This window comes from Dryobates pubescens, chromosome 9 (genome assembly GCF_014839835.1).
Source record: "Dryobates pubescens isolate bDryPub1 chromosome 9, bDryPub1.pri, whole genome shotgun sequence".
Lineage (NCBI taxonomy): Eukaryota > Metazoa > Chordata > Aves > Piciformes > Picidae > Dryobates > Dryobates pubescens.
Window position 1 is genome coordinate 22,522,803 of NC_071620.1, and position 23,859 is coordinate 22,546,661.

Sequence of the window (23,859 nt, forward strand, 5' to 3'; positions counted from 1 at the left end):
TGACTCCCCTTGATAAAAAGTGTGTTTTCAGCAGCTGCAAAGATTTTTATTTGGCGTCTGTTTTCTGCCATTGGTTTCATGTACCTCAGGGCTGGCTGCACTATATTACAGGCTACAACATAGGCTCATAACACAGGCACACTTCTTCATGTCCCCCTTTTCCACATTTAAAACAGGGTTCTTAACTCTTCTGTTCTGGCTAAAGATACTTACATGCATTATGAATGCAATTATTTACTCATTTTCACCTGGCCATTTAGGAGAATACATCATATCCCACATTTCAGCAAAATGGCTTCTTGTATGCTCATTTGTTAGTCTTTAGTCATCAGCCAGCTCCCAGTTTTAAGGAACACATTGGAAGTAATTTTCTGTAATGTTTACTTGGGCAAGAGAAGGGCTCTGCACCAGTTTAAATGTGACTCAGTGTTTTGTAAAGATTTTTATAGCTGTAGCTTCTGGCAGTATTAATTAGAGCCAATTATGATGTGATAGACAGGTTTTGCCAGTTTAAAAGCTTAACAGAACTCCCTCTGTCTCCTTTAAAATACAAATGGAAATTTTAATTGTATTTTTATGCCTGGATTGTTAGATTCCATGAATACAATAGGCTATATGCAAATTAAATAATCAAAAGTTTACTTAAATAGATAAACAGATGCCCCTGTGTGTGTATGCAGCATTAAAAATGGTACAATAGTAAGTCTAATAAACCTTTGGGAGATGTTCTTCATGTTGTTTTTGCTAACAATGACTTTTCAGTCTCAAAGTTTTCTCATTGGAATTTCTGTTATTAATACTTAAGTAATTTTTCAATTATTTCAGTTGGTAATTTCAGGTTTCTGTTTGACTGGAGTTGGTGCTAAGCCATTAATTTGAAAAACGAGTATATTTTTAATGAAGTATTTTCTATCATTATATCTACTCCAGTGGTTCCCTCGACCTTAAACAAAGACATTTAATTATTGATTCAGTCTTTCTCTGGTCCAGTAAAAGGCTTAATCAAATACAAGGAATAAAAGCCAGTAAGAAATATACAAATATCAGTCAGTGTACTTTGATTTCTCTCTCCACTCTTAGTTTCTTCAAGAAAACTTAGTGTTGTAGGGTTTTTTGGTGAAACAGATGTCAAAAACTGGGTTGTTTTTTTTTGAGAAAAAGTAAGTAATTGCTATCTGGCTTCAAATTGTTTTCAGCTTCAAAAATTACCTTCCTTAAGATGAAATAATCTTCAACAGCATCTTATGCCAATGACAGCAATAAGAAATGTGAGTTAATTATCTGGTGAATCTTTGTATACTTTTCTAGAAAATGCATTTTTTTAATATGTAAGACATTTATTTAAACATGTATGACATGCTAGTAGGGCCACAAGGTGAATCACATGTAGAATGCTAAATATGCTTTCTTCATGTCCTAAATGAAACAATTAAGACCGTAAGAACAAACCTTTGTTAGACATAACATGAGTAACTCTAAATCAAATTTCTGTTCAAAGACAGCAGAATGCAGATGAACAAAAAACCCAAACCAAACCAAACCAAAACCAAAATCCCCCAAACCCTCACCAACTCTGCTTAATTAAGCATTCAATTGATTATTAATAGTAAATAATATCATCTGTTGTTAATTATTACATCTTCTTAATCATGGCTGATTTTACTTTGAGTTTTCTATATCCTGACCTTTCCCTGCAATTTCTGGGCTCCCAAATATTATTTGAATGCATATTTTGGCTATTTTTCCCACTTCACCATGTGGCCTGCTTTCTCATCACAACACAGTACATTTCAGCCTCGTCGGATGCCATCTCCCAAAGCCTCAGCACTCATGGGCCAAAGCTGAAATCACTATCCCTGTGCCTGTTCCCTGCTTTTCAACTTTCCACTGCAGATTTATTTCTCTGCTTCTTCTGGTAGCAGCAGATACAAGGAATAGGAAAGCTTTTGTAGGGACTTCTTTTGTTGCTGCAAGCTACCAATTTTCTCCTCTGTACTATGAACCATTATGAACCATTAACTTAACTATAGAAACTGATGCCAGTACTGAGTTTTTTCATGGTGTCAAACCAAAAATGTATTGTTTTTCATAGTCAGATTTTCATTCTTTGTGACATTAAGAAACATGGGCATTAGAAGAGTGGATGGTGAGATGGATCTAGAACTGGCTAAATAACAGAGCTCAGTGTCATAATCAATGGTGCCGTGTCCAGCTGGAGATCCTGTCACATTAGAGTCTGAGACCTGATTAATCACTGGTGTTTCTCCTTTCAGACTCTCTTTATTTCAAGTGTTTTTATACAGTATTTGACTATAAATCCTAGATCCAAGTCCTTTCAGATCTATGAAGTTCAGGTCTGTACCTTGCTTGTTGGTGGGAATTACAAAGCTTTTCTATGCAGATCCATGGATTTGAGTCTAGTCATGCTTTAAAGGTTTTGAAGCTGAATCTGCTCCACCCTAGGTGTTAGCAAAACACATTTCAGTGTGAAGCCACTGCAGACAGATATTCAGCAACCACCACAGTTATACTTTGGCCAAGAAATATTCAGGATTCTATAGGACTCACTCCAAGTGTAGATTTTACTATGCATGCATCCTCATATCAAATTTTTTCATTAATTATTTTCAGCCCCACCTGCCCCATGAGCTTGAACACAGAAAGGTGAAATGCAGTTCTGCATCTGAAATCTTTGTTGCAAATCTGCAGTCAAGAATGGTAAACCCTGACTGAAAAATATTAAAGAGATCTGAGGAAGCACACTGCTGGCCTACTGAAGCATTATCTCCCATTTTGTGGTTTTGCACCAGAGAATTTATATGCTTTCCCTGAAATAAGACTGCTAATTTACTGCTTGTATTACTTCAATGGATAAGAATAAATCAGACTGTCCTAAATGGGCTGCTGTCTGAAATTACAGTATGGAAGATCCATAGTTGATATTTTTTATCTTTCTCAGCGCTGTTTTCACTCTTCCTTCATTCCTCTTCATTTTATTTTTCAGACAGACCCCTTTAAATAGGACAAAGGGACCACTTGCAATAGTCACAATATTGCCTCAATATTTTATCATCTTCTGTCAATATTAAGAATAGTACCCCCTAACACAACAGTCATCAGCAACAATGTGACATAGCTGTAAATACCACTCCAAGCTGCAGAAGTAGTGCCACAGTGACCTTTATGTCATCTGCACGGGGCCACATTTCCTTACCTCAATGAATCAAGAATTCACCAAGTAACTCAGTAAATCTATTATGCTGTTTGCTACTCTAAAGTAGTCTTCTGAGGTGTGTCTGGTAGGACTACAAAGAACAGTGAGATCTGAAGCCTGTTTGATGAATTATTGGGTGATAAGATGAAATAAGTCCATACTTCTAAAACTTAGCTGGCTTCCTAAGAAAACCTTGAACCAAACCCTGTATTTTCAGTGCCTTTTTCTCTACAATTTTCCATGAAGATCACTGAGATATCTAAGGAGGTTGTTTTAGGAAGGGAAGGCCATTCTTCCCTGAGTTTGTTCCCCTTTATAACTTCAGTCCTTCCATGGATATTCTTCACCACTATAAGGGAAAGAGTTATACTGGTTTCTGTTAAAAGTTGTAGGATTCTCTTGCCACCATCTCAGCTCAGGAATCAAGGCCTGGTGTATGGGAATGAGCCAATGCTTTTATCATGCTTACATCCCATGTGGTCTCACCCCACCCTGTTCTTCCCTGAGTCCTTAAGACACTGTCTTGGTCTCAGTATTCTATGCTGCAAGGCTCAGCTGGCTTCCTGCATTAGGTATGGCCTTCTAGAGGACATTTCAGAAAAGTGAAGATCAGCAGCACTGCAGAAGCTTAAGACATCCGGCTTTTGGAATGTCGTGAAGCTTTCCATGTCCCAACTAGTTGAGAAATTTTTCTGTAAGGTTGTGAGAATTTGAGAGAAAAGAGGTAAACAGGTGGGATGAACTCCACTAAATGTCAATTTTAATTTTTTTTCTTAGGCCTTTCCTTTTACATACCTGCAGTATTGAACCAACTGGAGATTGATAATGTCTGGAAAAAATTCAGAAGCCGTAATACTTTAGTTATCAAGTAACATACTAATAACTGAAACTAGAGAACAATAAGGCACACAAGAAGTGGGTACAAGTTTCCTAGTAAAAGAAACACGATGACTGACTATTTTCACCAATCTCCCTTCTATGCTGTTCTTAGAATCCATTTATTCCATGTACACAGCTATTCATCACAAGGGATTGCTGCGGTAATAAATCCTTGCCTCTCAAAGAAGAGAAGATACATCTGTCATACAAATAATAGTTAAAATGAGTTACAGCAAGAGAAGGTTTAAAAATGAAATTAAACTAGTGCAAAATGTTTAAAATACAGGTACAAATAGCAAATCAGCATTGGGAGGCCCATCATATGTCAGGGTAAAACCTGATAAAATTGAAAAGAAGATGTGGATTTGGGTTTTTCCTGTCAGGTTTACTTCAATGAAACTTTCAATAATGCGCCATTAGCGGTGCCAGTAGAAATCTTCATTTTGTTTTGTTGCTAAAGCCGCTGTGAGGCAGTCAGTGAAATATCATAGAATCAAATACGCAGTATTTTAAGCTTCCCTTCAGTGCACTGTTTTTAAATCTGTGGTGCATGACTGTGCTAGGTTAAACCCAGCCCTGGAGGGGGTGGGCTGAAAAAAACCTAGCCCAAAGACAAAGAAACCTGACCCAGGTGGGCAGAGAGACTTGGGCCCCCTCCCAGGCAAAGGGGTCCCTGGGTCAAAGTCCATTCCACTCCTTCTTCCTGTCCACAATTCTATTTAAGAGGGAACCATTCCCTGCCTTAGTCTTGTCTCCTGTCCTCCTTTTGGTGACACCCTCATGCTGCTGTTTGCTGTAAGCCATGTGGTGGGGCCTGTTCCATGTTGCACCAGACTCCTAAGGACTGCATCTAAAGAGAATCCATCTTGCATCTAGAGAATCCTTTGCCAGCTGCATCTGGTTTTGTATATATATTCATTTACCCTTTTTCCTTATTCCTTTGTAAGCTTCCTTTCATTGAAATGCTTTTTATATTTTCTTAAACTTACCTTTTTACTTCCAAATTGAATCAAGACTATTTCTTTTCTAATTTTACCTCTCTTTTTTCCCCTCCTTCCTAATTAGCTTTCCCTACCAGGAAAAGAGGGGCTTTTGGGCTAGCAGGAAAGTTTAAACTGTAACAGATATTTACAGGAGAAGGGATTGCGTGCAAATGTGTGCATGCGCATGTAAGCAGGCAAACATTTTTTGGAGTATGATTGGCCCTAATGCTCTAACAAACTGAGATTAAGTAACAAAGTGTTATAAATGACAAAGCCAATTACAATTTGATTAAAAACAATTTTATTTTGAAAAGAGCAATTTAAGGCAATAAAAGGCAAGCAAGCATCGCTAGGTGTATGGGGAGTCTGCGCTCCACCAACACGCACACTAAACACGATCTAGTTCCTCTTTAAATATTCTATTCCTAATACATAGTCACACAAAAAGGTGTGTCTAACCAAATTAATTCCTAAAATAGGCATCCTGGTGCTTGTTCTAGTGATGTAATCCTTTAGCTGATCAACAGCACGTCTCACACTGGCTGGTTACATGCAGGGTCCTTGTGATTGCTACTATATTATCTCTGTTGTTGCAAGCGTTACTCCCAGTTCCTGTTCCCGTATTTCTTGCCAACAATCGACTCTTCTCCTTGGACATGCTTGAGCAACTTATTGTTACATAGGCTGTTTTTCACACAAGCTGTTAGCTTCCCTAATATTTCACTCTACTATTCAGGCTTCTACATAAATATAATAAAGCAAACAAAATATAAACAATAATAGCAAAGACAAATAATATAATAAAGAACATTTTATAATAAAACATCCCTGTCTCACTTTTTAGTTCCGTATTGTTATTTAGCCCATCCATACTTCTTCTTTAGAGTTTCTGCTTTAGAGTTTATCTTAACCAAAATCATCTGATTGACACGAATTATTACTCCACTCATCACACAAAGCCACCATGATACCATGAATTGTAAAAGAGATGTAGCAAATTATCTCATGTGCCTTTCAGTGTTGTGCAAGGGAAGCAGACAGTTATCTGATTTTATCTTTCCCCTAAACAGATATAGCAATATCATTATTGAATTCTCATCTTTCTCTACCAGAATCCCTCGTTCTTAAGCTCCAGCTTATTGCTTACAGCACCAACTGAAGTGTTTCCTTCTGTAAGCTTCTCAAATTTGAACATTTTGTACTAAAGCTCTGTTCTTAGAACCCCTTCTCCCCACCAAGAATTCACAGTCCCAGAAGGGCTGACCTCGGAAGAGACCTCTAGAGGTCATTTGGTCCAAATCCCCTATTAAAGCAGGGGCAACCCGGGGCCGCTTGCTCCTGTCACTTAACTATCCACATGATTCTTCTCTTGACTCTCTCCAGTAGCTCAGTTTTCCTCACCACAGTCTTCACATATGTCTTGTTATCCCCTCCCACCCCTTAGCTTCTGCTCCCTCTTAAACTTCTCTCTGCCCCTTCGCTCATAGCTGACATCCTCAGCCCACGTGTCCAGTGTCTGCAGTTGCTCTGCAACTCCCTTTCTTTCTGTTTAAAAATCACTGATAATTTTTCCTTCCTCCCCCACCCCTGGACTCAGATTAGGCTCCAGCATCATTTGTCATTGATTCCACCTCCTTTCCTGACTTTCCCCACAGGAATAACAAAAGCAGGCTCCAGGCTGCAGCTATCAAAAATCTGACTGCATGTATTCAGAGGAAAGAAAAAGAGCAGCCATCTGGGAGGGGAAAAAAAAATAATAGGTATGATAGCCTGTATTATACAAGTAGGCATTTTCTTGTGAGCTAATAATTATTGTCAACAAGGCAGAATCTGTACAAAACTGACTGGAACTCTTTCAATTAGGAATGAATGCCAATATAAAGTTTGAAAGACTTAGAGATTTAATTCAATTTCATCTCTTTTGTCCTGTATCTATTCCTACAAATAAGAATTAATGCACTTGGATAAAAGTGCATGTTGCAGTATTTTTAACTAGCTTTTCTTTCGGTATGCAGTAAATCTTAAGTGGGGTGAGCAGAGGTATTGTTACCTGCCAATTTGCCAAACGAGCCTTTCTCACTTCTCCCTGCAATTCCCTACATCTCCAGCACTACACCAAATAATACAATATTTAATAAGAAATCAAAGCATTCAGACAGGAAAGTCAAACTCTCCTAAAATTTAGTATTCTTCAGTTTCATTACACTCAAAAAATTACAGATCCTATTCATTTTGCTGGTATGTTACTTCCATTTCAGTTTGAAACCATATGATTTTCTAGAGAAAAATAATATCTTCTGAGTCAATTGACTCAGAAATTTAAAATACAGAATTAAGAAAAGGTACATTGCATATGTATTGATTAGAAAAGAGATTCTCTTAAAACGTGAAATGGTGGGCCCTTGACTGTTGAAGATAAACCAGCAAAAAGAATTCTGCAGAATTTCTCAGTGAATTGTATTATATAATGAATGGGTTGTTTGAGCCTTTCTGGTATTGTGCTGTTCTCTTACACATGCCCAGGGAATGAAGAGGATAAAATGGAGAACAGAGGAACAGAACAGACAGGAATGGTTATTATAGATTTGTAAATGTGTGTTCATAGCAAAACATCAGAGTAGGGTGAGAAAAAGACAACAAAAGGGAAAAGGCATAGAAGATGTGTTTAGTTGACAAATGTATGAGACTTGTTAGGCATATGTTGTGATTGAAACCAAGAACGTAGATAAAATCAGCAGTGAAGAAGAGGTACGAGAACTTGGGAAAACTTGCCAGAGTAAATAATGTAGAAGTTGAGATCTGGCTTCCCAGGCACACAGCCTTCTCTGTGTAGACACTGAAAAAGAACATAAGACTGACATTTGTAGGAGAATAGAGCTCCTTCATTTGTTTTTCAACATTTTGCTAAATTTGGAGTTGGACTCAATGATCTCTGGAGGTCTCTTCCAACCCCTATGGTTCTAAGAGTTTTTAATCTTTATTTTTGGACTGTCATTAAAAATGGCTACAAGATGTTTCTTCATATGCTATATTGTCATGTATTCTATATTTTCATGTCTTCTTACTGTGAACTCTCCTGAAAGCAAATCTTTTAGCAATGAAAATCATGTTGCCTATTTCACATCAAGAAAATAGTTATGGAAGTAAATTGGTTATTTGAATAGTCCTAAATCAACAGGTCAATGAGATTAAAAACAGAGATGAACAAGCAAACAAAAAATCACTTTTGGTTTCTAATTACTCCTCATGGTCCTGGGATTTATTTCACTTAATAGCATGGATACAATCTGAGCTTTCCCTTGGGAATCCCTGCCATTTCTCTGGATGACACTGTTCTTCATGTGCACTCTGTTTCTTAAGACAGAGAGTGTGATGACTGGGAAAAAGTAAACAATTCCAGTAATGGTAGTCCCATGCAACATTGCATCATAAAATCAGTGTCAGTATAATCAGCACAACATCTGTGTATGTGACCACTTTAAAATTTGACTCACAGAATCGCAGAATGTTAGAGGTTGGAAGGGACCTTGAAAGACCATCTAGTCCAACCCCCCTGCCAGAGCAGGATCACCTAGAGCAGATTGAAAAGGAACACATCCAGGTGGGTCTTGAATATCTCCAGAGAGAAAGACTCCAAAGCCCCCCTGGACAACCTGTTCCAGTGTTCCACCACCCTCACAGTGAAAAAAATTTTCCCTCATGTTTCCATGGAACTTCCTATGCCTCAACTTCCACCCACTGGCCCTTGTTCTGTCATTGGACATCATTGAGAAGAGCCCGACTCTGTCCTCCTGGCACTCACCCTTTACATATTTATAAACATGAAATAGGTCAGCCCTTAGTCTCCTCTTCTCCAAGCTGAAGAGCCCCAGCTCCCTCAGTCTCTCCTCATAAGGAAGATGGTCCACTTTCTTAACCATTTTTGTGGCTCTGTGCTGGGCTCTTTCAAACAGTTCCCTGTCGTTCCTGAACTGAGGAGCCCAGAACTGGACACAATATTCCACACACAGCCTCACCAGGGCAGAATACGTCTACAAACCACACCCCTTCTAACACACCCCAGAATGGCATTGGACTTCTTGGCCATAAGAGCACATTGCTGTCTCATGGTCTTCACTATCACAATAGTATGCTTTGATAGTTTGATATTGGTTGAGAATAAACCCTTTGTACTTGATGCTTGGGTGTTCCTGCAGTTGCATACATACTTCTTTATGTGTTGGCTTAAAATTTCAGCATGATTCTGTGGGCAAGGGAGGGATAAAGCTTCAGACCTTTGAATATTTCTCTTTTCTGACCTCTTGCCTTGTGAAGAGTCATATTCTGCCTCTTCGCAGACAGAAGTGCAGTGCTTGCTACAGGAATCATCCTGCTGACTACTGCTTGAAGGCTGCCACTCCATGTGGTTGGCACACAGCCCAGAAGCTGAGCTTCAGCCTCAAAAGGCTTTGAAAACTAATCTGCGTCTTCTCCTCAGTGAAAATTGTAAGGGAAGGTAATATTTTTTAAAATGAAATAACAAATAGGGATAACATATCCTTTTTTAAAGATATTGTCCTTCTCAATATATCTATTTTGATACTTGGGTTCAGAAACAACATTTGGCACATCTTTTTGCTGTCCGCTGCATAATTATTCCACAATTAGAGTGTCCCAGTTACATTTTCCTCATTATTTTATATCTATGAGAAAAAATCTGAAATATTAATTTGAACATGTAGAGGTTATTATGTGAGTTTTCCATTTATCAGTAAGAAAATTTAAGGGAAGCAGTCCCATGGCCTTTTATTTGTTTGCTTCAACTCTGTCAGCTGTGTGATGTTATAACTAGTTGCAGAAAACATTTAATTCTGAATTTAAACAGAGAGTAAAAAAATTAAAATGAAATAGTATGTCACAATGTAGTGAACCAGAAAACACACACATTAATATATCTAGAAAGCTCATGATTTAAGCTATGAGACAGCATACAGAAGAAATACTTAAAGCCTAGTGATTAAGTTTAGTACTTGAGGGACAAACTAGTTTAGTGTTCTGAAATTCTTATAGTTTCAGATTTCTTGTTTCATAATAAGGTTTTTTAATGCCAGTGGTCTGTATTGCTGTGATAGCTTCTAGAACAGTTCTGATGGTTTGCTCATTGTTTATGCACAGTGTGTGCTAGGTCCTAATATAAAAAAGAGGGGCTGTGCTCCAAAGCAAGAGGATGTTTCTTTGCTTTTTAGTGGCTGCTCTGCTCCAGACTAAGTAGAGGTCTCTGGAGAGAAGGAGAAACTGCTTCCTATGGACCTACCCAGGACACAAAGCATGGGGAGAGTCCTAGCATGCTGTGAAGAACAAGATATAGAACATCAGGGAGGTTTTGGGAGGCTGGAGAAAATGAAAAGAAGAGGGAAGATGCCTTCCTGCACCACAGAGCACACCCAGGTGAAGTTTTAGAGGTGACTGCAAAGAAGAGACATTCTTAAGAATGCAGAGGTGATTGTCCAATATGTGCTCAAACTAACAAGCTACTGGAGAGGAGCTGGACTACAAAACATAACAGAAAAGACTGCCTCACCCCACAGAGAATGACAGAGAGGAACTGGATTCTGCATCAAGTGATGAAGTAGACTGGTGTTCAATGCTTCTGTCTGCTAATGAAATCTTAGGTAAGAGTTCAGAGGAATTAGTCTTTTAGGTATCCCCTTTATAGGAATCCTTCAGCCTCAGAATGGTACTTTCTCCTTCTGGCTTGAATACCCATGAAACTGCATCGAAATTATCAAAAGTATGATAACAGAAAAATTTGTTTGTCAGCTGAACCAAGCTAGAGGATTCAATGGATGTGAAAACCAAGCATATTGTAAAAGTAAATAAGGCCAGGGCTGGAGAGGTTTGAAGTACTGCTGGCATTTTGTGCCTGGCCAGCTGTAGCCATCAAGGGAATATTTGTACATATTTACAACACAAAATTAAGTCTGAATGCATTCATTCTTTGATGGAAAATCATGACAAACAATTCATCCTCTGAGGAGCTAAGCTCCCTTTAATGGCAGGAATGCTGGCATGTCAAAGGGTGATTCAGCAGTGGAGCAGTGACAGCAGCATAGTTACACCTATATGCTTGCAGGAGCTATTACTCATCACCATATAAGCCTCCCTTTCAGAGCAGGAAAACTTTCAAAAGTCTCCACATTTATGGAGTTCAGCACAAGGGATCCTTGAATGATGTGCCCCTAGAGACTGTTGAAATGTAAATCACTGCAATACCTCATCAAAATTGAAGAAACATAGTGAAAAAGCATACCTTTGCAAGTATTTACCCTGGTACAATACAGCAAAGGATGTGTTTTATTCTATCTTATGATAGCAAAAAGGGATATTTATCATTATAATTCATACTCTCAGCATTATTGTCTGTGTTGGAGAATTATTAGAGAGTAATGAATCTAGGCACAAAGCAAGCTAAGAATGTAATCTCTGTATGACAGCACATTTACTTTAAGAACATGAAATAAATTGTGATCTGACAGGACATGTGAAAATCATCTACAGAATCTGTAGTAACCACTAATAATTATATTCTTACCTAAAGGAGCTCCAGGCTTATTTTTTATGCCACAGTAATGTTTTCTCTCCTTTAATTAATTCCCTGTAAGGTCAAGAACTTTTTTTTTTTCTGTCTGTACTAATGCTAAGAACATCCACAAGACAGCTGCACATTCAAGGTTTATTTTCTTTTGTTCTTTATGATGATAGCAAATGACTGAAACATTAAATACTTGGCATCAGAGGATGAGTTAGGGACAAACAGGAACTTTGGCAGACAAGGCTCAGTCTCTTCACAGGGATGATGAATTATTATTTTTTTACAGAGCTGCATAACTTTTCTCATTTCTTTCTTCTGTATTACATTTGGAAGGAACTCTGGAGGTCTCTAGTCCCACCCCACCTTTAAGCGAAGCCACATTCAAAAGTATATGAAGTTGCTTAAAGCCTTGTTTAGATGACTTTTGAAACTTTTAAGGATAGTGGCTGAAACATTTCTCATTTAAATAAAAAGAGGAGGTTTGTGTCTTCATTTCTACATGTCCAGCTCTAATTGGAAAATAATTTTCCTCATAGCATTGTAAGTCCCAGTGACAGATGGGCACTTTTTGAACAGTCCAGGCTTTCCCACAATTTTTTAGCAAAAAACCCAGTTCTTTTTCTTTCTGAGGGTTCTGATGTGCTGTTATTTGCCCTTGTATATTCATCTCATATTTATTTTTTTCTGGGCAAGGGTCAAAGTCTCCAGTCAGCTCTTCCCACTTCATCTTAAGAATAAAATACTTGTCAAGTTCTCTGGTAATCATAGAATCATAGAATCAATAAGGTTTGAAAAGACCTCAAAGATCACCAAGTCCAACCTGTCACTCAAGACCTCATGACTACTAAACCATGGCTTCAAGTGCCACATCCAATCCCTTTTTGAACAATGTTTGACATTAAAATGTTTGTTTTGTTTTAATAATCTGTCTTTCAGTTATTTTATAATTATGATAATGATGATATTTCTCAAAGCTAAGCACACAAAGGAGAGGATGCCATACTAGGCACTATAGTGGATAGTTTCTCACCTGTGTATTTGCAGAGACTTTAATATGCCCAAGGATCAGTTTTTCTCCTGACAGAAAATCCTTTGCAGCTGAAATGCTCAAGTAGCTTCCTGAGAGAAAGAGTGGTGCCTGCAATGACAGTTCAGACTGTTCAGTGTCCACCTAAGATTATGACAGATGCTTATCAGGGTGTACCACGATTTGAGCAGAAAGTGTTTGCATGGCATGTGGCTACTTCTGCATCTTCCAAAAAAACTGGTCTCAGCTGGTATACCTTGTCAAGTTACAGTCAACTACATTTTCATTACAAGCAGAGTTACCACGCAGTCTTTTACTGCATTGTTGGGTTTGGTTTGGGTTTTTTGTTGTTTGTTTGTTTGTTTTTTCAGGCAGGTAATTTTGAAAAAGACTTGGTGATCTTGTTACATAGAATGAATTGTAAATTGTCACTAGGTGTTAACAAAACATAATTGCTTACAAGATGGCTTCCAAGACTTCCAAACCTGCATGTTATTAGGCTGAAAATTCCAGTCACTTTTTATGGAATCCATCATGTGCTAAATACCATGTTCCACCCTGGTGTGCATACTGTCTGTTGAGAGGTGTTAAAGGGGCCTCAGAGCTGACAGTTGCAGGTATCTTATAGAATAAGGAAAATTAAGTCAATAAAGCTGACAATATTTTATACTTAATAAAATCAGGCCACTAATGAAAAAGCTACATGAAAATGTATGTTGTTGAAGTTAGTATTTTTAGTGTGTTTAATCTAACTCAAAAAATTGAAGACTAGCTTTTTGTCATTTATGCCATGTGAAAATATATTTGTTCACGAAGGCCACTATGTTCTGTTCCCCTGGAATTAAGAAAGAAATACTCTATGTACAGGTGTTTACACTCCTTTGAGTTAACAACTGCTGCTGATATATCTTCTTTATCTTCAGATTCTTAACCAATCTTTATATGGTATCTGTCTCATCCATTTACCACCCCATTCTCCAGTCTTGTGAGATGTGTTTCCTTTCTCAGATCAGACCTTGTTAACATTTAGATTGTGAACATGCAGATTCTGTTAGCACATCAGGTTAGAAAACTACATGAAGTTTTCCTTTTTATTTTGACAGTACAATCAAGCTGTGCAATTTTAGAAGATGATGACATGAATGCTATCCCAGCCACCTACTTTTTGGCAGAAATCCTGATGTCAAATAGGCCCTCTGATTTGTGTCAAGATTGTTGTTTACTTTGCACCATATGGAGAAAACTCAAATAATTTCCCTTTGCAATCATAGTTCTTGCATAATTTCAATATTGATTCAGTACTGAAGGGGAAAAGGTACAAAATTTTTTGAGTTCTATTACCTGTTATTAACTTAGTCCTATTTTTCTTTTCCTCTTTTTAAATGCTTTAAAAACGATGGTGCGCTTCAAAGCGTTTTGAATGTTCTGTAAGTCGGTAGAAAGACTGAAAAAACATTGATGAGATCTGTTGAGATCACGTTTTCCATGATGTATTTTACAAATACTCATTTAAACTATTACAATCAGTTTTCAGTTAGATTATGAGAAATGAATCAAAAGAAATTGCCAGAAAAATATCTGCAATACTCCATTTCAAGGAAGTTGAATGAGAATTTTCACTTTCAATTCTTGCTTTATTAGAATGCTTTAAAAGTCTCAATCCTTCACTAGGAAGGAAACAATGTGTAAATTAGAAATATAAATATGATAGATTTCCTTTTTGCTCCCTGGGAAAAAGAATTGAATTCACACTGAAATCAAGCAGAGAATAAAAAGCTCTGAATAATAAACATGATCTTTAAGGCAAATTCTAAATTTAAACTTGGTTGGATGGTACATAACCAAAAATGTGCGCATGTGTGTATAAAAACTGGAGTGCTCAGGGTCAATGATATCAAACTCTAGTATTTGTATTTTCTTATTTAATAGTCTAAGGAAACCTTTCTTCTGTAATAGAATTTCAGACAAGTGCTCTGCAGAATCAGGACAACTGGTCAGTTATGAGACTAGTGCAGCTTGATTTTATTCAGCCACCCTTTCATACTTTCATGCTGAGGGAGTCAGGCTCTGGTCTAACACAATAAATGTGCTACACTACCTTTAGAGCTTTTCCATTTTCGAGTGCAATACTGGTTCACAGGTACTGAAGCACAGTGCATACCAATCATAATTTATTCTCACCCCCTCTGCAACTTCTCTGAAGTGTTCACTGAACAAAATGAGGTCAAATGCTGATGATACAGAGCCAACAGCCTACTCATACACAGCACCAGCAAGTGTTGCTTCTGTAGCAGTCAGTTGTGGACTGGGACAATTCTCATTTTTTATATAAGGTGCCACTGAAGCAGAGTAGAGACATGTTCATGGCCAGTTGTTAATGTAGGTTCTTGCTTTGCATTATATAACATATCTATAAAGCAGACCTTGAGAAAACATATTTCATAAAATGGCTGTTACTAGTACAAGCTGAATGATGGCAAAAAAATCACAGAGCTTTTTCTCCAGTAAGCAGACAGCCAAATACAAAACTTCCTTTTCCCAGCTTTGTATTCTTCTCCATTTCCCCTTCCACTTCTCTTCTTTTTTTCTGATGAGGTATTATCATGAGTTCTCCCTGCACAGAAACTTTCCAAATATGATTTCTCATCTCTTCCCACTGATACCTAAAATGTTGTAGATTTAATTGTCTTAAGTCTACAAGATGGTACTGGAGTTTAGATGCTATGTAACTTTATTGCTAGTGTTATTAATTTCACACAACTGAATCACTCCTCACTACCCAAGGAAGTCATGCAGTCATTTTCCCTCATCAGGAAGCCATCTCCGTTCTCTTACTATAAAGACCTGAGCAACCTGGTGTAGTTATGAAGTTAGTTCTGTTTAGAGTAAATTTAGTCCATTGAACCTCCAGAGCTCCTTTTCCACATGAATAGTTTTAACTTTAACCTGGAAGACTGGCACTGAATACATGTAATATTATCATTATGCAAACCAGCAATGTGGAGGGGGAGGACTGTTTAAAAGCTTTGATAGCTGCATAGGAGTAGTATGATTTGTGCAGCTCTCCATTTTCCAGTGTGTTCAAATAGAATTTAAAGTTAATTTTCCTAATAGTACTGTGTTCCTAGTATAGACAAAATATGCAGGATGGCTAGGAAACTGCAAGAGATTAATGCAAATCTTTGCAGTGTGGCAGGGCTTTAAACTAGATTTGAAGGGGGAAGGGGCTGAAACCAGTCCTCCCAGACAGGAGTCTGAGGCTGGTAATCTGGAGTCAGGGGTGAAACCAGCAGCCCAGCTGAAGTGCATGTACACTAATGCACGCAGTGTGGGTAACAAACAAGAGGAGCTGGAAGCAGGAAAGTTACGATGTAGTTGCCATCACAGAAACATGGTGGGATGACTCACATGAGTTCATCATCAGTAAATTTGCAGACAGCACCAAGCTGGGGGCAGGTGTTGATCTGTTAGAGGGTAGAGGGGCTCTGCAGAGGGACCTTGACAGGCTGGACAGATGGGCAGAGTCCAATGGCATGACATTTAACACACCCAAGTGTGGGGTTCTACACACTGGCCACAACAACCCCATGCATTGCTACAGGCTGGGGTCAGAGTGGCTGGAGAGCAGCCAGGCAGAAAGGGACCTGGGGGTGCTGCTTGATAGTAGGCTGAACATGAGCCAGCAGTGCCCAAGAAGGCCAATAGCATCCTGGCCTGTATCAGGAATAGCGTGGTCAGCAGGAGTAGGGAAGTCATTCTGTCCCCGTACTCAGCACTGGTTAGGCCACACCTTGAGTATTATGTCCAGTTCTGGGCCCCTCATTTTAGGAAAGATGTTGAGTTGCTGGAGCTTGTCCAGAGAAGGGCAACAAAGCTGGTGCGGGGTTTGGAGCACAAGCCCTACAAGGAGAGGCTGAGGGAGCTGGGGTTGCTTAGCCTGGAGAAGAGGAGGCTCAGGGGAGACCTTATTGCCATCTACAACTACCTGAAGGGAGGTTGTAGCCTGGTGGGAGTTGGTCTCTTTTCTTCACAGAAAGATTGATTGGCCATTGGAATGGGCTTCCCAGGGAGGTGGGGAGTCACTATCACTGGAAGTGTTTAAAAAGAGACTGGATGTGGCACTTGGTGACATGGTTTAGTTGATTAGATGGTGTTGGGTGATAGGTTGGACTCAATGATCTCAAAGGTCTTTTCCAACCTGGTTAATTCTGTATGTATCCAGAACATTTCATAGAATCATAGAATACTAAATTGGAAGGTACCTCGAGGATCATCTGGTCCAACTTTACTGGGAAAAGCATAGTCTAGACAAGATGGCCCAGTGCACTCTGCAGCCAAATCTCAAAAGTGCCCAATGTTAGGGAACCCACCTCTTCCCTGGAGAAAATATTCCAATGGATGATCTGATTGGGAAATATTTTCTTCATGTATCTAATTAGAATGTCTCCAGGAGTAACTTGTAGCTATTATCCCTCATCTTTTCCTTGTGACTATTTGTAAAACAAGAAGTCTCCATCTTCTCTTTATCCACCTTATAAATATTGAAACATGATGATAAGGTCTCCCTTAAGCCTTCTTTTCTTAAGGCTGGACAAATACAGTTCTCTCAGACTTTCCTGATATAACAGTTTCCCAGACCTGTGATCATTTTGTGGCTCATCTCTGGATCCTCTCCAGCCTGTCCACAAGGTTTTTGCAAACTCAATACAGTACTCTGGGTGTGGCCTGAGAAGCACTGTGTAGAGTGGTGTCATTACTTCTTTACCACTGTTGGTGATGTCCTTGTTGATGCAACTCAGCATCTTGATGCATTTCTTTGCCACTGTGGAACACCATTCACTCATATTGAGCTTGTTGTTCACCAGTACCTTCCTGTCTCTTTCCACAGAGCTGCTCCACAGATGGGTATATCTTAGCCTGTGTTGCACTCCTGGATTATGTTTTCTCAGGTGCAAGACCTTGCACTTGTCCCTATCGAATTTCATAAGGTTCTTGTTAGGCCACTCTTCCGATCTATACAGGTCTTCATGCAGGGTGGCTCTCTCTTCTGAAATGTCCACCTCCTTATTTAGTTTGATACCATCAGCAAACATCATCAGAGCCCACCTGATCCCACCATCCAGAAGACTTTCTAAGATATTAAACAGTATTGTGCTCAAATATCAGTCCCTGGGGGAATCTCACTTGTTGTCAATCTGAAAATGAGATTTTGCCTTCACTCTCTTGGTGTGGCCTGCCAGCCAATTCCCCACCCAGCACACAGACCACTTGTCCAGTCCGTAATGCATCAGTTTCTCTAGGAGCAAGCTCTGAGGAGCAGTATCAACAAGCCTTGAAAAAATCCAGGTGGAAAATATGCGCTGCTCACCCCACATCAACTGTGCAGGTTACTTTTTCATAAAAGACAATCAAGTTTGTCAAGCACAATATGCCCTTGGTGAATCTGTGATGGCTTTTCCCAATTATGTGCTTCATTTGACTTGTAATATCCCCCAGGAGGACTCATTCCATAACTTTCCCAGGGATTGAATTTGTTGGCTTACAATTACAGAAATAGGTAATATGACTGTCCTAGACTAATACAGCCCACTCTTACAAGCCCCTCCACCACCCTCATGCAGACGGGAGGGAAAATAACACCAACAAAACCTCTGGGTTGAGATACAGCACTTACTGAGTTTAGGCTAGACAGTTACCTTAGCAAAACAGAAGCCAGTGATAAAACAGTTCCTACCACCTAAGCATGCAGCAGCACCCAGGCACATAGCAGCACCCAGGTACAGCAGCCAGCACAGCGGGCAAGACCAGCATCCAGAACCCAGAAGCAGGAAGCAGGAAATCTCATGTTACAATCTGAACTTCAAGCCCCATGATGTTTTGCTCCAGCCATCACTTTCATTTGAAGCTGGCATGACGGCAGGATGGTATTGAATATACTCATCAGCAAATTCACCTCAGCTTATGACAGCACCTTTTGTGAAATTATTTTCAGCAACCATGAAGAGCATATAACCAAAAGAAAGGAGTTTAAGCTTTGAAACCAACCAGGCTCTATGTACAGCATCACTGAATGCAGGGGAACATATTGCTTCTCTAAAGCAGATGCTATAAAAAGTAAAAAAAAAAAAAAATGAAAAGAGGATAAAAATATTCTCAGATGAGCAATAGGATGGTACTAGAACTCTGTGTGTTGGAGGCAAAAATTATCCCCACAGGCAGCAATATCCCCTTAGCATTGTGATCTACAAATGTGTGTAGCATCCTCTTTATTCTTTTACATAAATATAGGAACAACTAAGTCAGGTTCAATCCTAGCTCAGTAGCACTAATAATAAATAGGCAAAGCTGTTGCTGCTTGAATGCTAATTGTGTAGCATGTATTGGGTAGTAACTCTTTATCTGGACTTTACAGAGAATATATATTTTCTTCACTTAAAAGAGCAGCAGGGAGAAATCTGTTTTTTTTCTCTGGGTCATTATGAGGGAGGGGGAAGTCTGGACTCTGCAGAATAGTGTACAATAGGAAACTTTTGGGAGAAACAGGGCTTGGCACAGAAACAGTTTCTTCTAGACCCAGAAGTTTAACATAGCATTTACAGAAGCTGGAAATCTGATGAAGCCTGTAAGTAGTGAGAGGGAGATGTGTTTACAGACCTTTCTGTTTAAAAATCTTTTGCTCTAGTTGCTGTTGTATTAACCTAGTATCCACAAGCACTTTAAGTGTTCATATTAAGGAAGTGGTGGAGGTAGAACCATGCCAGAAGTCTGGCCAGCTCACACAGTGGTAAGAAACAGTACCAATCCCTAACATAATCCATTACCTGAAGGGATCCTATAGGAAGGCTGGAGAGGGACTTTCCATAAGGAAGTCTAGCAATAGGACAAGGGGGAATGTTTTTAAGCTGAGGGAGAGTAGGTTTAAAGTGGGTCTTAGGAAGAAGTTCTTCAGGTAGTGGGATTCTGGAATAGGCTGTCCAGGGAGGTTGTGGGGGTGTTCAAGACCAGGATGGATGAGGCCCTGAGCAGCCTGGTCTAGTTGTGAGGTGTCCCCGCCCATGGCAGAGAAGATGAAACAGATGATCTCTAAGGTCTTTTCCAACCTAAGCCATTCTATGATTCTGTGATTCATAACTGTGTTCCACTGGGTATCTCTGGAGTGCTGTGTAGGGCCCTCCTAACAGAGAACTTGGCTGTGCTGCACTCCGCCACATCCATTGAAACATTTCCACACAATGCTACTGCCATAAGGAAGGGAGTAACAAGATGTATGAATGGGAATGCTATATTTGCATGACCTTGTCTATGTCCTCAGAGAAGCAAACTCAGCCCCGCCTGCAGGATGGAATTTATCTCCATTTCTGCCTGAGTAAATACCTTAACTTTGAATCACTTTACAATTTTTGAGTAAACAAAAGCACACGTTGCCCACATCAGTTAACCCTAGGCAGTGCTGAACAAAGTAAGCACGCAACAATTGTTCTTTCTCTCACCAAACTCCTGACTCCAACATGCAGGTTAGGGAGATTACCATATTTGCGTTATTACTTAGTAGATAACACATTTCTCTGTGCACTGAAGTGGAAAGAACAAAGAAACAGGTCAAAATTCCATTACAGACACATTATTAAACCTAGCTCTTCTCCTTGGAAGGAGGAAAAAAACCACAACTGAGGGCTTCAGTAGCATCAGAACTATTCAAACACTGCATCCTCAGAGCAAACATCTGAGTATGGAATATGCATCAACAGATCTCAGAGTACATGCTAAAAATATTTTCTCCTTCATAGTCTCTAAAATTCTCTTAGATTCCTGGAGAAGAATTCTCTGAGGTCTGGTGGTATGGTTGGTACACAAATTCACAACTGGTAGCAGTCTAAATGCCACAGAATAGTTAACTATAAGTGACCTTTGCTCTGCTTCACATGACAGGCCAACATGATTTTTGGCTGTACTTCATTCTAAAGCACCCTCTCTGCCAGATCAGGCTTTGAATGTCATATCAATACAGTGAACTATCACCAAGTGGATTGTTTTGCACTATCGTAAAATATTCAGAAACATAAAAAGTTTATTATGAATATATAATTGTGTGCTCTCCTCAAAAAGGTTTAGGGGACTATAAAAATATGAATTCAAATTAATATTCCTTGAATGTAACAGGAATTTGTTAGATTTGCTCAGCTGTCTGAAGGAATCTTTTGCAGGTATTCATATTGCAATGAAAGAGCTACAAATGTGAAATAAGAACATCCAACTTTGATTTTTATCTTTTTTTTTAAAGAAACTAAATAAATTAAGAGCCTGGAGTATAGATGTGGTACAGAAAAGAAATATACTTAAAGAGAATGATACTTTAGAAGAGAGAATTCTCAGTACTTGTCATCTCAGTTGGTTTTCTTATACAGAAAAAAAAGTATTTTTCATCAGAAATCAGCTAAAGCCATAAGAAAATTGAGAAAATATCATTATCTTCTAGGATTTTATTTTCTTCTGCAGCCCTAGGAGAAGCTATGATTTTTCATTTTACAGATGTCAATATGTGGTGGGTTAGGCTTGGCTAGCAACCAAACTCCCACCCAGCTGCTCGCTCACTCCACAACCATCCCAGGGGAACAAGGAGGGAAAATAAAAGGGAAAAAAAAAAACAACAAAACCAAAACAAAATAAAACAAGACCACCATCACCAACCCCCCCCCCCCCCCAAACTCTTAAAAGACTCATGGGTGAAATAAAGACAGCATCACTGCTAACTAATTACTGTCAGAGGCAAAACAGACTTGACGAAAATTATTTTATTGACAATCTCTTTTACAGATTTTGGCAGTAAGAAACACAGAGGATGCTTTTTAAAGTCATGATGAAATGGAGGGAAAGAGGCATGAACAGAAAGGTAATAGAACAGAAGTTCTCTGAAATTTTTTTTGGATATTTGTTAAATCAGCTCTTTGCCTGCCTACAGCTGTGAGCAGTGCCTTGCCAATCAGCCCTGCATTTTCCAGAAGCTGACTACATTGGTCATACCTCTGCTTCAAGTTGTCGGGAAGAAGAAGAACAAAGTTTGAGTGCTTTGGTATTCATTTATACATATTAATCAGACAATACCTTAACACTAGGAGAGGGCTTTATATCTATCAACCTGGCAGTGCTCAGCTCTTTGGTTCTGAAATAATGGAACCATCTACTTCTACTCCTGTTGGGAATTGTACCACTCTCTCTATCAGCTGCCTTCCATTCTGTGGCTTTTCTGTGGAAAAATTGTACAGGTAGGATGTGCCTTGTGATTGCTGATTGTGCTTGGGTCAATGGCTGCAGGCCTTGGCATCACCACATAGTCCTAGAGACAGGTGATTTCTTGAATGCCAGAAAGTTGAGTGCTTCTTTTAGTTATCTTGTTTTTGAAGTGAGAGTTCTAGCCCCAAGTCAGTTGCCTGACAACAAGTCAGAAGACATAAACATGAGATCCAGGGGGATCAGTCTGTTATCTGTGCTCTGTGACAGGCACAAGTTATCTCTTCAAATTCCTTCTGCAGGTCTGAAAACAAGATGGAAGAAAAATAACTTGTAGGTTATGACAAAGAATAAATGAGATGACGTGGGTCAAATATCAGATTTCTTTATGTGAATGAACATTGGCTCAATACAGGTATAAGCATGTCATGGGATGAGTTGCATCTGCTGCTGTTATTCATACCATGCTGCAGTCATGACAGCTTCAGAAATGAAAGTACTGGCTGGAGCAAAGTATTATGGGGCTTCAAGTTGAGATTGCAATGTGGGAGGCTTCCTGTTCCCATTGCTGCTTCTGTGTTCTGGGTTTTTGGGTGCTTGGTCCTTTCCTCAGGATGGCGGTGAGATGAGTGGGAGTGGGGTAGCTTCTGGGTTTCTTTTATGCTGATTTTTTCTATATTCAGGCATTTTTTTCTACAAATAAGCTGAATTAAGGTAATCATGGATTGTATTATGAAATTAATTAGATTATTACCTAAGTTAAATGTGCATTTATATTACTTCATTTATTCAGTAAGCTCTTATCTCTTTATCTCAACCCCTAGTTCTTGTGTGTTACTTTTCCCTCATTTCTGTGTTGGTGGAGCAGGCAGGTTAGCCCTTGCATTGCAGTATGCTTAAATCTTTGCACAATATTTAATGTAGTCTCACATGGTGCTCTGCTAGAACAATGCTGTACTCAGTCAGCATATGTAGTAAAAGTAGAATTGCAGAGTTCTTGTGGTGGTTTGGCCGTGGCTGGGGGCCAGATGCCCACCAAAGCTGCTCTGTCACTGCCCTTAGGTGGACAGGAAAATACAATGAGAGGCCTATGGGTCAAGACAGATGCAATTTAATAGGGCAAAAAGTGAAATCAAAGGCAGCACTCAGAAGCAAGAGCAAAGAAAGATGTCATTCTCTACTTTGCATTAGCAGATGATGTCTGGTCGCTCTCTGGGAAGCAGGGCTTCAATAAGCACAGCAGTTGTTCCAGAGGACAGATGCCAGCTGGCCCAGCTGTGTCCCCTCCTAAGATCTTGCCCACACCTCAGCCTACTATTGAGGGCAGTGTGTGTGGAAATGTTGGAAAAGCATGACCTTGGTGCTTGGCTCGGCAGTAGCCAAAATACTGGTGTGTTATCAGCACCCAGCTAGGACTGCAAAACACAGCCCTAGGACAGCTGCTGTGGGGAGAATTAACTCCATCTCAGCCAAAGCAGATACAATCATTTAGGCTGGAAAAGGTCTTTATAATCATTGAGTCCAGCCATTATTTTAGCACTGCCAAGTCCACCATTAAACCATTCAAAGTAGTTAAATAATGGTCTGCAAAACTAATTGTGAATGAGAAGCAGCCAACTGACAACAATGCCTCTAGAGAAATCTTGCAGATGTAGAGCTTGTTGAGTCCTGGCTTCTCCTTGCATAAGCACAAAATCTGATAGTCCTCCTAAGCGCTTGAAATTGTAAAAGCAATAAAGCTTGGGAACAGCCAGATCTGATTTTGGAAACGTGATCCAAAATTTCATTGTTTCGATATTTGCTACGGACCTTCTTTCTCACTCAGCTACACATACATATAGCCTGCTTTTATCCATTTGCTTTTATGATAGTTCTCTCATTCTGGTCTTCACTCTTCCTGTTATTAATGCTTCTCTCTATTTATAGATAATGATATTCCAACTAAGACTTCATTTTG